At 45.5% G+C, this 16,051-nt stretch overlaps 1 protein-coding gene across 5 annotated transcripts in view; it reads right to left on the bottom strand.

Annotated features, from left to right (window-relative positions):
- Nucleotides 1-16,051, bottom strand: part of ST6GALNAC3 (ST6 N-acetylgalactosaminide alpha-2,6-sialyltransferase 3) — a 312,581-nt gene that overhangs the window by 275,441 nt on the left and 21,089 nt on the right. The window contains exon 1 of one of the 5 annotated variants that reach the window (XM_065555446.1): nt 11,183-11,253. The exons of the other annotated variants lie outside the window; for them this stretch is intronic. The gene's annotated coding sequence lies outside the window, so the exon portion shown is untranslated. Of the gene's footprint in view, nt 1-11,182; nt 11,254-16,051 lie in introns of those variants that run through there. 5 annotated transcript variants of the gene reach the window in all.

Here is a 16,051-nt window from a genome sequence, read left to right as displayed (position 1 = left end):
CAAATATACTGATCCACTGTAACTTGCTGTAGAAAAAGTAGGATAAAATTGAATAAGAAATGCTTCCCAGTGGTTATTAGGACTGGAATTGCTATTTTCAACAGCCATTGCCTTTTGTTTGTTTGTTTACAAGGAAGACAGTGACATTGCATTGGCAAATTCCCCATAGAGAGAAAGAGTGGAACAAAAGAATAATAAAGGCACCTCAACTTTTCCTCATTTATGGAGGACAGTCTTATAATATGCATCCAGATATCCTCCAATCACACAAGCTGAAAATTGTTCCACTTTACTGCAGTTCTGTAACCATATGGGAACCAATCCTGTCTGTGTTCCGTGCACATCTAAAATTCCTGCTGAATGACCTGCCCTGGGAGCGAGTTACCAGTGACCCAGGGCTGCGGCGGAAGGAGGGTGCAGGTGTGGGGGGGGGGGGGGAGCCCAGGGCTGGGGCAGTAGGGGTTGCGGTTGGTGGGGGAGAGCCCAGGGTTGGGGTGGCAGGGGGGTGCAGCGAGGAGCCCAGGGCTGGAACGGGGGGCAGCCAAAATTTTTTTTGCTTGGGGCGGCAAAAAACCTAGAGCCGGCCCTGATAAAGAGAGTGCAACAATTTGTAAAAAAAGGACTGGACAAGAGAGAAAATATACAAAGACTCTTGGATTGTGAGCACGGTCTATATTACCAAGATTTTTATCCTTCATGACACCTCTAAACAAACAGTGAAGCCTGTTGTGCTACCTGTGCTACTGTGAGAGTATAAAGCAATATCTTGCTCACCACTTCTAATGCAGTGGAGCACAGCACCTACAGAGAGCTTGAAAAAGAAATGGGGATGGGGGCTTTACTTCATAACCTCATTTTCAGCTGCATTCAGAAAAGCTGCGGAGCAGGTGAGGAAGGAGAACGGTAGGTCATTCCTTGCAAGAAAGATTAGAGCTGCTTACATGATAGAAAACATTTGGGATCTATTTGTTGTTGGCCCCACCTCTAATCTACAACCAGACGTACAGTCATTTGTATTTTTTGTCTGTGCATTCAAATGGAAAGAATCTGCACATTATACGTCAGCATGAATGGACGTATATATTACTTTGCGTTATCTAGTGCCTCCTACCACAGACTCAACATTTCTAAGAGTAATGAATTAAGCTAACACAGAGATGGCAATTTCCTGCAATATTCTTGGAAGACCTCACTGTATTAAATTTATGTATTATTGTGGGCTGGGGTTGTATATAACCTCTCTGGGGGGATATGTGGCAGATATCAGACCTGGGAGTTCAAAAGACTACATTTAAAACATGCCAGACTTTGGGGATAATAAGCATTTAGTGGATTTCCTAGGGAGAGGTTAATGCAAATTCCCCAACTCCAGTAATGCAAAAACCCAGCCTTTCGAAGGAGGGAGAGGGTCAGTGTCTGCTGATTACCTGTTGCAGAAGGGCAAAATCAAAGGCTCTGTATTCCCGACACACTACTGCAATAATCTTTGTACAAACATATGACTTGTTAGATATCATTTGAAAAATAGAAACTCATTGCTCAATAATGATGATGAAACATGTGTAGCAACATTATATGTAGAGTTACAAACATAAGCTGAAATTAGGTCTCAAACGTGTTACCAAACAAGTCTGGATAACCCAGTTTCTCAAAGCCAAGGAACAAGCTGATGCCTGTAGCCAGGTGTCATCAAAATTTATGGGCAATCACCTATCAAGTGGCCATTCTTTGGTAGGGAAGGGGAGCAGGAACAAAAGCAGATCTGTATCTTAGCAAACAACAGTATGAAACCTCTTTCACCATGAGACTCCAGCCTCACAGCAGGAATTAACTTTATCTAGGGGTAACCCTTAGAAAAATGCATTTCAAAAGTGGGACTTAACTATAAAGTGAGGGGCGAAAACCCCCAAGGTGCGTCTTTCTCTTTCACCTTAAAAGACAAAAGAATCAGCCTTTGGACTTAGGAAGCAGATCCTGACCTGAAACTTGGTCAGCCCTGTTGCTGGAAGCATATGGTAAGAACTTTATCTTGAACCAAGTCTAGTTTTTTAAGTTTTAGCACTACAAAGCATTTTATCTTTATTTTTCTTGTAACCATGTCTAACTTTAATGCCTTATACTTGTACTCACTTAAAACTTCTCTCCTTGTAGTTAAATAATCTTGTTTTAGTCTTTAATCAAAACTAAGCTAGTGCTGTGAACTGTGTGGGTAGCAAACTGATGTAACACTGATCAGACCTAAAATATCTGGACTGTCCAAGAGAGGGCTGGACCTAGGGCCTAGGAGTGTGTTGGGGTCACCCTGCAAGTGATAACTAAAGCTGGTGGAAGCCAGAATGTGACTGATGTGTGGCTGGAAGGCTACAGCTATACACAGATACCCAGGATGCGACCAGCACGCTGGAAGGCTGTTTGTTAGTGGACCAAGTGGGAGCAAGATCAGCAAAGCATTGTGAGGCACCCCAAGGTGGCAGGGCAGGGGCGACACAGCCCCCCACTGGTCAGGATTGCACTCCGGAATGTCAGAGGTTAATGTAAATTCCCCAACTCCGGTTATGCAAACCCCAGCCTTTTGGAGGCAAATCCTGAGGAGAGGGTCATTGTCCGCTGATTGCCTGGTACAGAGCGGCAAGATCAAAGGCCCAAGCTGTATAAAGAAATGGCTGATCAGCCCAATCTCCGAGTTCTGGATCGAAGATGAACTTGTAACCACAGAGAAAACCCAGTCACGGGTTTTGAAGGACTGAAACCTATAAGAGCCTTATGCCAGAGTTGGGGATGACCTCTGATAAGCTTTCTTGCATGTATGCAACTTCTTTTATTGTTTTGTTTTTTCTCTGATGCTTTTACCTTAAGAATAAGTGTGCTTGTTTGGAAGAAGCTGTGTAATAACTTAGAACTGTGGGCAATACACTGGTCATAGCCCTTGGAGAGAAAGCAAAGCATGAGCCCTGGCCTGTTTGGGCAGTCTGGCTTGCTAGGGATATCACAGTGTAAGGCAGAGAACTGTGCAGCCTTAAAATCCCAAGTCAGGAGGGAATGAGATGTGGGTCTCTGCCCAAGAGGGGTGATAGATAGGAGCAGAAGCCTAGAGTAGGTGCTCTGGGTGGACCATGGAGGGGGGAATATAGGTGCAGTTGCCCTGAAACTGTGACATAAGCCTTACAACAGGTCTGTGTACTGGGAATATTGAGGCCCAGAAAGGGCATATCACTTGTCCATGACCACAAACGGTACTATCACCTGTGGTAGGAACATGAATAGAAGTCACATCTCCCACTTCTCATTGTATCCTCTAGCAAGATGGCCATCCTTCCTATGGTTTTGCAATTAAATATGTGCCCATATCCAACGAGGATGTTCGATATGGGCACATATTTAATTATCTCGGCATAAATTGTGTACTTCAATGCACAATTCAAAAAATGAGCCAAAGAAAACATACTGGTTAACTGAAGTCCTCACTCGTTATTTCTATTACACATTTATAAGATCCATCCCCATAGTGTCTGTTCCTCAACAACAAACCACCCCTGCCATGGCATAATGGATAGATTACAGCAAGTTGATTTCACAGCAGAACAGTTTCCTTTTTCTGATACACTCGGTACGATCTCACCTATTGTCTGGAAACCTCAGTTACTGGAACACTTGGAAAAGGGGTCAAAAGGACACACTGAAAGGTGAAGAAAATCCATTCAAATCTCTCAAAGTACAGGTGGCCATGAGTTGCTACTCATGGACACTAGATATTGATGCTTAGCTCCGCAGTTTTTATGCCCAGTAAGGAGATATCTAGATAGATTAGATACTCTCATAACTTTCATCCTTCCAGACAGAGAACTTGATGTCTGAAGTTTGTGAACACTGCTTCAACTAAAGAGCACACAGTTGCTGAGCAATGCAAAGTATTCCCTGATATTTAAGCTTAATACACTGCCTCTGCAGTGCTCATAGCATCTACGGAAGGTCTCCTAACACACACAGACACATAATACACCTCTACCCCGATATAATGCGACCCGATATAACACGAATTCAGATATAACGTGGTAAAGCAGTGCTCCGGGGCGGGCGGGGCTGCACACTCAGGCGGATCAAAGCAAGTTCGATATAACACGGTTTCACCTATAACGCGGTAAGATTTTTTGGCTCCCGAGGACAGCGTTATATTGGGGTAGAGGTGTAGGTGTTAAAAATCCAAAAGTAAACAAAAATAGTTCCAGTGAAAGCAAAATGATTAGTTCTTACATAGTCTTTTTCATATTATAAGCATTGTCTAGTTAATCCCCTTTTGTGTAGTATAGAGATACTGTCCACATATTACAAATGAGGAAACTGAGGCAGTGAGGAGAAGGCTTGCTGAAGGTTAAAGAGCCATTGCCAGAGCCAGGATTAGAAAGCAGGAACTACAGCCTGGTACTTGACCCATTAGCTCAGATACCACAGTGACAAGTCTCTCTAATGGCCAAATTTCTGGCTTGAGAGAGACGTGGTCCCTCATCAATATCGAACTGTAATGTTATCCACATAGGATACTGAGTAATTTGGTATTGGTTTTTCATGATCACGAAAAGTTTAGCTAATTGTATTTACACACTATTATACATTATATATAATAAAAATGTATCTAGCTGCTGGACTGATATCCATCAAGGATGACAGCTCTTTATTTATCCCAATAAGATGTACACTGTGGGGAAGCTTCCCCACACTTCCCAACCAGTGTGGCTCAGTCCAAACCTGAAGGGACCACCAGAATAACTGAGGGCAGCTTCAGTATTGTTTATTTATTTATATTACAGTAGCACCAGAGACCCTCCCCCATTACGATTGGGATCCCACTGTAGTGGGTACTGTATACACATAAAACAGTCCCTGCCCTAAGGAGCTTAACAATTTGATCAAGGACAAGCCACGGCAGATAGACACAGAACACACACGTGTGAAGATTTTGTGAGGGTGTATATGCACCCAAACCTTAACAGGATGATCTTTAGACCAGCTGCTGAAAATTGCCTCATCACATGTTCAAGAGTCCGTTTCAAATATAACCAATCTCTACTTCAGGTAAAATTTTCAAAAGCACCTGAGTCATTTTCAAAAGTGACTTCGGTGCTTTCGAAAATCCCTAGAAGCCTAAGTGCCCAACCCTAATTGAAATCAGTGGGAGTCAGGCATTCGGCACCTACGCATTTTTAAAATCCCACCAGGCACCTATTTGCATCCTTAGGCACCTAAATACATTTAAAAATCTGGACCTACATGCCTAACTCACTTTTGCAAATGAGACGTAGGCATTGCAATGTTGAGTGGAGCAATGCCTAAAAACCTTTAAATATCTGGGCCACAGATGCTTTTGAACATTGTACCTTAAAGCCAACAGAATGCCATCTCCTCTATATCGTCGCTGACCCTGTAAATCCTGGCTGCGGCCCTGCTTCACAGCTTGTAACTCTGCATGGAGAGAAACATCTGGTGGCAAGCTAGATTGCGGCTCCTCTTCAGCTGCCTGAACAACAGCTTGTGCTGGGGTTGGAAAGCCACAGCAGGAGGACATCTGCCTCTAGCACTCTGCCTAGAGGGATAGAAACAAACTGCAAAGCCGGTCTGTCCAACGGTCTCTGGAATAGATTAGGCTTCTCAAGCAATGCTCTTCATTTATGAGATAAAGGGCCTGGATCCAGATTCTACTGAGAGCAATGGAAGTGTTGCCATTGACTTCAACAGGAGCAGGTCCATGAAGATGCAAAGGGAAAAAAAACCCCTTCCCATTAAATAATCCAGTCTCTCACTAAAGAAAGTGGCTGAAAACAGGTAACTGAAAGACAGACAGCTGTTAGAGGTCACATCCTACACAGCCCAGTGAGAGCAGAACTAATGCCAGCCCACTTCCAGCCCCATCATTCCTATTAGGACGGTGGTTTAAATGATACTGATACTTGTCTTCGAGAGCCTGAACTGAAGCCATTGACTCATTTTCTACTGTTGTACATTCTGATTACAACAGTGAAAAGGCCTTTGGAGCGACCCAAGTTTTTCTACCACACCCATCATCATGGTCTCTGAGTGCATTTTCTCAGTGTAAGGGAAATTCTGAATTTAACTGGTTAAACCCTACACTAGATAAATACACTTCTAAGGGCAAGTCTACACTACAAAATTAAGTCGACCTAAGTTATGTCGACATACAGACACTGCAGTAATTGAATCGTTTTACATGACCACACTGTGCTTTTAGTGCACGCCAGCATGGTCCACACAGGCCAGTTAGTGCATGACACTCTAGTGTGCACTAGACTTTACTTGCCAGCGTGGGGCACTGTGGGACCGTTTCTGAAAGGCAGAAACGGCCCATGTAAGCAACGCACTGTCTACAACAGGGATCGGCAACGTTCGGCACGCGGCTCACCAGGGTAAAGCACCCTGGCGGGTCGGGCCAGTTTTATTTACCTGCTGGCGCAGCAGGTTCGGCCAATCGCGGCCCCCACTGGCCTCGGTTCGCTGTCCCGGGCCAATGGGGGCGGCGAGAAGCCGCGGTCAGCACATCGCTCGCCCGCGCCGCTTCTCACCGCCCCCATTGGCCCGGAACGGCGAACCACGGCCAGTGGGGGCCGCAATCGGCCGAACCTGCCGCGTCAGCAGGTAAATAAAACTGGCCCGGCCCGCCAGGGTGCTTACCCTGGCGAGCCGCGTGCCGAATGTTGCTGACCCCTGGTCTACAATGACACCACGTTGACCTAACTACCTCGACTTAAGCACAATACCTGTTGCGGAAGTGGAGTTAAATCGGTATAATGGGCGAATTATATCGGTGGTAGCTACATTTTAGTATAGACACTTACAGAGTTAGTTCAACGTAAGCTGCCTTATGTCGACCTAACTCTGTAGTGTAGACCAGGCCTCAGTATCTCAAGGTGAAAGTTTCTTGGCATGGGTCAAGTTACACAGGGTCCAGAATAGGGGAGGAGAGAAACTTAGCTGAAAATCAAGTAGAAAGTAAGAATAAGAGAGGTGGAACAGTTGTAAAGGGAGCTGAGTCCTTATGGCTGAAAGACTAGTGGCAGCCACACAGGGCCTCAAGGAAGGCAGGGGGTAGGTACTGAGCAGAATTCATGGTTCAGAGGCTTCTGAAATGGGATGCAATGGAACAAAACAAGGGACTAAGACAAATGCAAATAAGCAAGCATTCCAAATCAGGGTATCAAGTATCAGAGGGGTAGCCGTGTTAGTCTGAATCTGTAAAAAGCAACAGAGGGTCCTGTGGCACCTTTAAGACTAACAGAAGTATTGGGAGCATAAGCTTTCATGAGTAAGAACCTCACTTCTTCAGATGCATCTTGCTCCCAAATCAGGGTAATGCATGGAAAGGATGGGTGCACATGTGAGCAGTATTGATAACAGCTGATAACACAAGCTGACAAATCTGCTAATGTATTAGGCACAAACATACTTTCATTTAGCAGCAGATATGCATGACTTCTTATGCCATTGATATTTTTCTTTCTACAAGTTAGGGATTTGATCCAAGACCTATTGCAGTCAATGGGGATCTTTCCATTGAATTTGGTGAGCTTTGGATCAGGCCATATTTATTATGGCTGATGTACAGTTGGCACCATATTATTTTTTCCACACAGAGGAAAATATTTTAGTGTTTTGGGGGTTCTTTTTGTTGTTTCAGGAGAAAAATGTCCATGCAGATTTTGCAAACAAACAGCTATAGAAGGGGAAAGGGAATTTTGAGCAACTGAATCTTAGGGCTTGTCTACTCAGTGTATTAGTCTGCAGTAGAAAGGTATAAATTCTAGTGCACAGGCACTAGTGTGTCATGCACTAACTGACCCACATGGACCCTGCTCTCTCTCTCACACACACATACACACAACACATTGCTGTATGCACAACTACATTAACATGCACTAGAGAACTTTTAGTGCACGCCAGCATGGTCCACACAGGTCAGTTAGTGCATGACACTCTAATGTGCACTAGAATTTACACCCTTCTAGTGTGTACTAACACCGGGTAGACAAGCCCTTAGATTCAAATCCTGAAGCCAAAGTGATGGCCCTAGAAGGCTCTGTAATGCAAAAGAACAGGCTCTGGTCTGGTGTTTGGAGCAGGGCAGGAGGCAAAGAGACCAAACAACTTCAGTGTGCAGCTCTGTGGCAGTCTCCACTGCAAACCCAAGGAGGGGCTTTCTGAAGTGGGCCAGGAGAGGGGAGGAAATGTTGCAAGAGGATTACAATATTACATCTGACAACTGGCCCAACCCCTCCCCATATACTGTAGAGGCATGAACAGAACATGCCATGGAGCAGCTAAACTGCTGGTCAGTGGTCTATGGGAGACAGAATGTCTCTCCTCTGCCCCAGACACAATCCATTTACTTAGGGTTACCATACGTCCGGTTTTTCCCGGACATGTCCGGCTTTTCAGCAATCAAACCCCCGTCCGGGGGGAATTGCCGAAAAGCCACACATTTCCGGGAAAATGGCCGGCACTTCCTCTCCCCCTGCGGCTCTGCTCCACTCCTCCTCTCTCAGATTTACAGAGCCAAGCTGCCCGAGCCAGCGCTACTGGCTTCGGGCAGTCCCCCCTGCCTCCGGACCCCGAGCCCCCAGCCAGGCACTTCTCCTACCCGGCTCCAGCTGAGCTGCTCCCGCGGTGCAAGGTCCGGAGGCAGGGGGGGGCTGCCCGAAGCCGGTAACGCTGGCTCGGGCAGGTCGCTCTGTAAGTCTGAGGGGGAGGAGCCGAGCAGCTCAGCTGGAGCCGGGGAAGGGACGTGCCCAGCCAGCTCTGGGTCCTGAGGCAGGGGAGGGCTGCCCGAAGCCAGCAGCTCGGCTCTTACATTCTGAGAGGGGAGGAGCAGCTCAGCTGGAGCCGAGGTAGGAGAAGTGGGGTCCGGAGGCGGGGCTGGGGGGTGCTGAGCGGGCCGGGGGGGCCAGGGGGTGCTCAGCTGGGGTCCGGGCCGGGGGGTGCTGAGCGGGCCGGGGGGTGGCGGGGCTGGGGGGTGCTGAGCAGGCCGGGGGATGCTTGGCCGGGGGTCCAGGGGCTGGCGGGGCCAGGGGGTGCTCGGCCGGGGATCGGGGGCCGGGCCGGGGGGTGCTGAGCGGGCCGGGGGGCCGGCGGGTGCTGAGCGGGCCGGGGGATGCTTGGCCGGGGGTCTGGGGGCTGGCGGGGCCAGGGGGTGCTCGGCCGGGGATCGGGGGCCGGGCCGGGGGGTGCTGAGCGGGCCGGGGGGCCGGCGGGGCTGGGGGCCGCTGAGCGGGCCGGGGGATGCTCGGCCGGGGGTCCGGGGGCCGGCGGGGCCAGGGGGTGCTCGGCCGGGGGCCGGCCCAGGCTGGAAACGCCGGGGGGGGGCAGCCTGGGCCGCTCCTCCTCCCCCCACACCCCCCTTACCTGCTTCAGGCTTCCCGCGAATCAAATGTTCGCGGGAAGCAGGGGAGGGGCGGAGTTGGGGCGGGGACTTTGAGGAAGGGGCGGAGTTGGGGCATGGGGCGTGGGCGGGGCTGGGGGTGGGGCCGGGGTCCGGTGGAGTGTCCTCCTTTTGGAGGCTCGAAATATGGTAACCCTAATTTACTCCAGGAAAGGATTCAGGTCCAAGTTATTGAGACTATTCTTGTAACAAATCATTTTTGTTGGTCCACTTCAGTATTGTATGGTCCAAGTCTTCAGTTAAACAAAGAAGGCAGGGACCAGGCACTCATGCAGCAGTTGTCTACTTGCAGAGATTAAAAAATGGAAAAGAAAGAAAAAGCAAACTCCTGAGGAAGGTCCTCTAGGCGCGCACTAATGAGGGTGGAGTTAATACAATGGTGTGCCATTTAGGGCGACAAGAACAGAGGCAAGAGCTCTAAGGCTATGTCTACACTAGGACATTTGTCGGCAAATCTTTTGTTGCTTGGGAGTGAGAAAAAACCCCACTCCTGACTGACACAGGTTACGCTGACAGAAGTGCCTGTGTGCACAGTGCTGTCGGTGGGGATGCTCTCCCACCAATACAGCTACTACCGATCGTTGGGGATGGTTTAATTATGCCGACGGGAGAGCTCTCTCCCATCGGCATAGAGTAGCGACACAGGAGACCTTACAGTGTCGCAGCTGCATCGGTACAGCTGTGCCGCTGTCAGGTCTCTAGTGTAGACATACCTTAATATTACATTATTATTCAGCTTAAATATTTACATTGTAAAACTGTTTTGATCTTCAAATTGTGACTAGCAATTTGTTTTACTTCCCATTTGCATTTTGTAATCCATCCTAACTTCACTGTGCCTCTGCAGACATCTTATCTGTGCATGTGTGGAACAGTGACTAACCTCCTGCTCTTTGATACCCTCTCTCTCAGTGATAAGTATTGTGTGATACACGATGCTTTGGCAACTACCATCTGCTGCTGACTTATCTCGCAAGGAGACATTGTAGGAAGATGAAAGATTTCTAATATTTACTGCTTATTTCTTCTGCTACATACTCTGTGCAGCATCTTACATTTACAAACCTGAGAAAAGCTATCTGTTCTTTGAGATGCATATGCCTTTCCTGTACACAGCCCAAAAGAAAATAAATCTCAAAATATCTCCTTAAATCCATTTACCATAATTTAGTCTTTTAGTTATGACTTTCATCACATCTTTTTAGCTATAAAAAGTGAGAGACCAGAAGTCACACCAAGCTGTACAATGCAAGGTTTCTGGTCCAATACCACATATCATTACCATTTGTATGAGCATCACACTCAGAGCTGAAAAAGCTTATATTTTATAAGGCCTATTAAGATCATAGTACATGCACCTACAACCTTCTACCCTCCCCTCAGTCAAAGTTCTTCTTGAACTCATGTTCTTCAACAAAAATTCAACACCCAGTAGAATTTTAGAACCTCTCTCAGACCCCAATCCTACAAATGGATCCACACACAGGTCGTTGCTCCCAAGGTGTAGAATTCCATTGGCTTCAGTGGGTGTCCGTGGTGAGGTTCGGGCAAAAAAATGGGGATTTATCAGAGACCAACCAGCTGTAGCCACTTCTAAAGAAAAGGGTTTTCCAGGTACAGTCAGGGAAAGTGAAAACCCACTGGGAGGAGAGGCATTAAAAAAAAAAACACACAAGGAAAGTTACTACAAATAAAGGTATAAGGCTCTTGGCCCAGAATGATCACTGAACCAGAACTTACCTAGCGAGGCACTTCTTCTTGAGGGTCCTGAATTTTCTGGTTTTGTTTTTTTTAAAATGCTATTTCTGTGCCTCAGGTTCCCATTTGCTTTTCTGCCACACTTGTGCCTCCAGCCAGGCTTGAGTAATTTGGCTCTTAATTATTAGAAGCCCAGTGACTGCCACCATTAGCTTCTCCACAAGAACATGCATTTGCCTTGGCTTATTTGTCCTTTTTCTAAATTTTCCAGGAAGGAGGGAGAGAACACTGCTGCAGTTAAAGGAGAAAGAAAAAAATAAATCGAAGAATGTCTTTCACACTCAGTCATACCACACAAAACAGGAAAAAGAACTGAACCTTAAAGAGAAAACCAACAAAAACAGTCTCTCTTAAGGTCCGTCTACACAGTGAGCGGCAGCAAGTCTCAGAGTCTGAGTTGATAGACTTGGTCTTGCACTACAGCGCTCTCTCACTGACTCAGCCGGGTACTCAATTATTTTTTGTCAAGGTCCAAATTATCTTGGTCAATGTATAGTCAAGGTCAAGACTCCAGAGAAAATAATAATGAAAAAGATGATAAAGATGAAGAAAATAAAAAGATCTCAGGGTTCATTCAAAATCATCTGGCAGTCCAGATTTGGCCCATGGTCGCCTATTGACTATGTATCCAGTCATAGCCCACTTTCCCTGCACCACGACCCACCCCCAACGCCACTTCTAGCAATGTTTATAACATTTTAAATACAAGCCTGAGAACAGTTACTTTTTAAACCCACCCTCAGTCAGTCAGTCAATTATCCACCTACACCCCAACCCCTTGAGCCATTCTCACTAATGTGTGTGAATCACAAAAACAGGTTTTATTATACCATTTGAGAAAGACTGCATTACTTTATTATTTTAAAGATCGCCTACAATGTGTTCGAAAGAGCTGTGCATAAACAAGTACTTTTAGATGATGCACAGTAATTTACAAACACTATTCAAATAATTTACGAAGTGTTTATAATATCAGTCACCACTTGAAATGAATCATTTCTAAGGTAGCGCCTCTCACTGAAATGGTTTATATACATGTTCAATAAATCATTTATAATAAAATGTGCAACCCTTAGGATAAAATAAATGTAGTGAATTCATTTTTAAAGCAGTTTAATAAAGCATTCATAACAGACTGCATGAAGATGCTATCTATAGTACCATACTTACTAAACTATTTGCCATGGCAATATGCAATCTTTACGATAAAACACTGTGTATAGAGTTCTAAAGATTGTTGACAAGCCCTACTAGTTAAATAAAATCACTCATAATACAATATTTAATGAAACATTTATTCTGAATATGCAGCCCTTAAAATAAATGCCTTTTTAGGGTTGTCAAAGTGGCAGATGTCATTCTATGTTGTAAATATTTTGTAGGCTATTTGTAAATATATTAGCTCTGTGTAACCCATGAATCACTAACACAAGAAACATTGCAGTGTGTGTGCGCTAGGAGATAAAGTAGAACTGAACATTTAGGACAGAGAACCAGAACAGGAGCAACTAGCAAATATGGAGAGTCCGCTCTACAAGCTCCAAGCTTTTGGCCCTGAAGGGCACTTCTAAAATGGCTGTCTGGGTATTGGTTCTCCTTACATGTTTATGGGCACACATCTGAAACTGCCTAAAACTTGTTGGTTTCACTTTGCAGGGGTTCAAATGTTGCATTCTGTTTTGATATGGGTTCAGGCCCCACATGTTTTCTCTGAGTTCTGGGTGAGGGATACAGTGTGGTCCAGTGGATAGGACATGGGACTGAGAGTCAGGAGACCTACACTCTACCCCTGCTCTTCCACTGACTTGCTGCATGACCATGGGCAAGTCACCCCATCTCTTTGTTCATGCTTCCCCATCTGTAATATGGAGGTAACGGCACTTACGATCCCATTTTATAAATAGTTTTGAGCTCTACAGATAAAAACTACCATAAATCAAAATTATGTAATGGTTAAAATCTACAAATCAAAAAACAGATAAAACCACCAGTGTCACTTTGTTTGGCACTGACAGTGTGAAAGCAAAAATTTGTACATAATATCAGTGTAAAATCATAAGTCTTCCCATGTTCATGAAATTGACTGAATCCTTCAACAAAGATGGTCTGGATTTGAGATTGTAATTAAACCTGGTGCCAGGACAGATTTTGCATTTCTTTGCAAATATTTTGTGCAGTCCTATACACATCACTTTGCTATTTTAGTAGCCTACAGAGCAAGGATCAGCAACCTTCGGCATGCAGCCCACCGGGGTAAGCCCCCTGGCGGGCCAGCCCGGTTTGTTTACCTGCCGCGTCCGCAGGTTTGGCCAATCGCGGCTCCCACTGGCCGCGGTTCACCGCTCCAGGCCAATGGGGGGCTGCGGGAAGCGGTGCAGGCCGAGGGATGGGATGTGCTGGCTGCTGCTTCCCGCCGCCAGGGCCGGCTCTAGGTTTTTTGCAGCCGCAAGCAAAAAATTTGCCGTCCCAAGCTCCGAGAGTGCAACTGCCTCCTTCCCCCCAAAAAAGAATGACGCCCCTGGAATTGTGCCGCCCCAAGCACGTGCTTGCTTTGCTGGTGCCTAGAGCCGGTCCTTCCCACCGACCCCAATGGCCAGGGGCTTATCCTGGCGGGCCGCAGGCCAAAGATTACCGATCCCTGCTACAGAGGCTCTGCAGGGCCCAATTCTGCGCTCACTTACCCTGGTGGAACCACACAGGTGTTAATAAAGTTGCACCAGTCCAGTCAGGAGTTTGAGCCTTGGACTCCAGATACAAAAGAAAGACTTTAAAGCAACGAGTTAGTTATCTGTTGGATTCTAAAGGCTCTGTTTGTTGCATTATTTATACTGTTGAAATGTGCTCCAGTTTATACAAATCTCCTAGTCTATTTGTAAAGCCTCAGCAGAGTTGGGTTGACTGCTTTGAATACCAAACACTCAACTACATTTTGTGCATATCCCCAGCACCACTTTCTTTTGTTCCTATTCCAACAAGCTTTTTCACGCTCTTCTCTTGAGAACAAGTTTTACTTTCAAAAAGTAGTATTAGGGCATAAAATAGGTTCAAACTCTTTTTACAGCTAATAAAATGCTCAAAGCAAAGTGACTTCTCTAACTGGGTCCTCAGTGATCTGGTTACAGAAGGGAAAGTAGCCCTTTGTATACCTGCTCCGGAAAGCAATTGTGAACTCATGAGGTAAGACGATCCCTATGACTTGACAATTTTGTATTGGAGTTCCCAGTCAGAGTGGAGACATTCTACTCTATGCAGGATACCTCATTTTTTTTGTAAAAGAAAAAAAATCCCCTCTGTTATGTACTCTCACGAAAAGGAGTGCTTATTCTACAAGAAATGCAATTCTCCCTTAAGGGCTACACAGACGGAGCCTCACGGAAGGCAGGCTAATTAATTCCATCTGAGCAGAGCCACGGTTAACCTTGGAAGACACACACACACACACACACACACACACACACACACACACAAAGAGAAGAATAAGAATTGAGAGATGAGGGTTTTTTAAAACCATTTAGGAGAAAAAAAATCATTTTATTCAGTCAGAAAAAATGCAAGAAAATACCTGAAGAGAATTTTCCAGACAACGAAATAAGACATCACACTATTTGCACACACTACATTTATCTAGGTCAGGGGTTCTCAAACTTTTGTACTAGTCACCCCTTTCACATAGCAAGCCACTGAGTGTGACCCCCCCATATAAATTAAAAACATATTTAACACTATTATAAATGTTGGAGGCAAAGTGGGGTTTCGGATGGAGGCTCACAGCTCGTGACCCCCCATGTAATAACCTCGCAACCCCCTCAGGGGTCCCAACCCCCAGTCTGAGAACCCCTGATCTAGGTGGTTTGGATCCAATGAACTGTTCAAATAGAGCCATCAGAGAATTTGCCACTGATAACCTCACTGAGGAGGCTTACCCTTAGTATTTCTGCTCAGTAAATGATTCCACTTTGGCTCCATCTAAAAACCAATGAACTAAGGACACTAACAAATAAACTGGGATTAAGATCAGTTCGGCTGGTGTCAATTTCTTTGCTTATGGTGTTGGCAGTTTCTATAGCAGTTAACATTTAACAGAGCACAGGTTGATAAAGGAAGGGAAGAAAGCTAGACTGTTTGGGGCCAGTTCTCAATTAGTGCAAACTGGCATAGCTTTATTAAAGTTAGTGTAAATCAGTGTAGCACCATTATCTGAAGATCTGGCCCTTTATGATAAAGGGATTTTAAAAATGTTCTTCAGAGAGAAAAAAGAAGGCATCAAAATCTCTGAATATTGCAGGATAGAGTGACAAATACTTGTGCCTTGAGTGCTGTGAACCAAAAGGGGGGGGGGAATTCTGGTTCTCCCTGCTGTTTATTTACAGCTTTTGCCAGATGGGCCACAGATCCTTTCATTTGGAAAGCCAGAACATTTTGTTGCTTTTGAATATGGAGCTCCAAAGTGCAGTAAATGAAATCGTATTCTAGTCATGTGCAGTAATCTGTTTATTGCCTGCAGTCTGTCTCAGGCTAACCCCAAAGATATTAAAAAGTATTGCGTAAGTAGCAGATGATATTAGACACAAAATTAGGAACCGACAAAGAGGCAGGAAAGAAAGTATATGTGAAAAAAAGAGGATTCAAGGTACAGTATAAAATTAATAGATATATACACACACTAGATAGGCCATTTATAATACTGACGAAACCCTGGTTAAAATAGCGTACACTTGTAAATTATAGTGCATCTGGAATAAATAATACCACAACCACCAGGAGGAGTTTACACTGGAGCTGAAAGGTGTGCAAATGGATACAACAAACCCCAGAAACCGCACGAGACTTGCCTGGGTTCAATCTTTGTAA

Source organism: Chrysemys picta, chromosome 8 (genome assembly GCF_011386835.1).
Source record: "Chrysemys picta bellii isolate R12L10 chromosome 8, ASM1138683v2, whole genome shotgun sequence".
NCBI classification, from domain to species: domain Eukaryota; kingdom Metazoa; phylum Chordata; order Testudines; family Emydidae; genus Chrysemys; species Chrysemys picta.
Note: the sequence above shows the minus strand (reverse complement) of the source record. Positions and strands in the feature narration are given on the sequence as shown.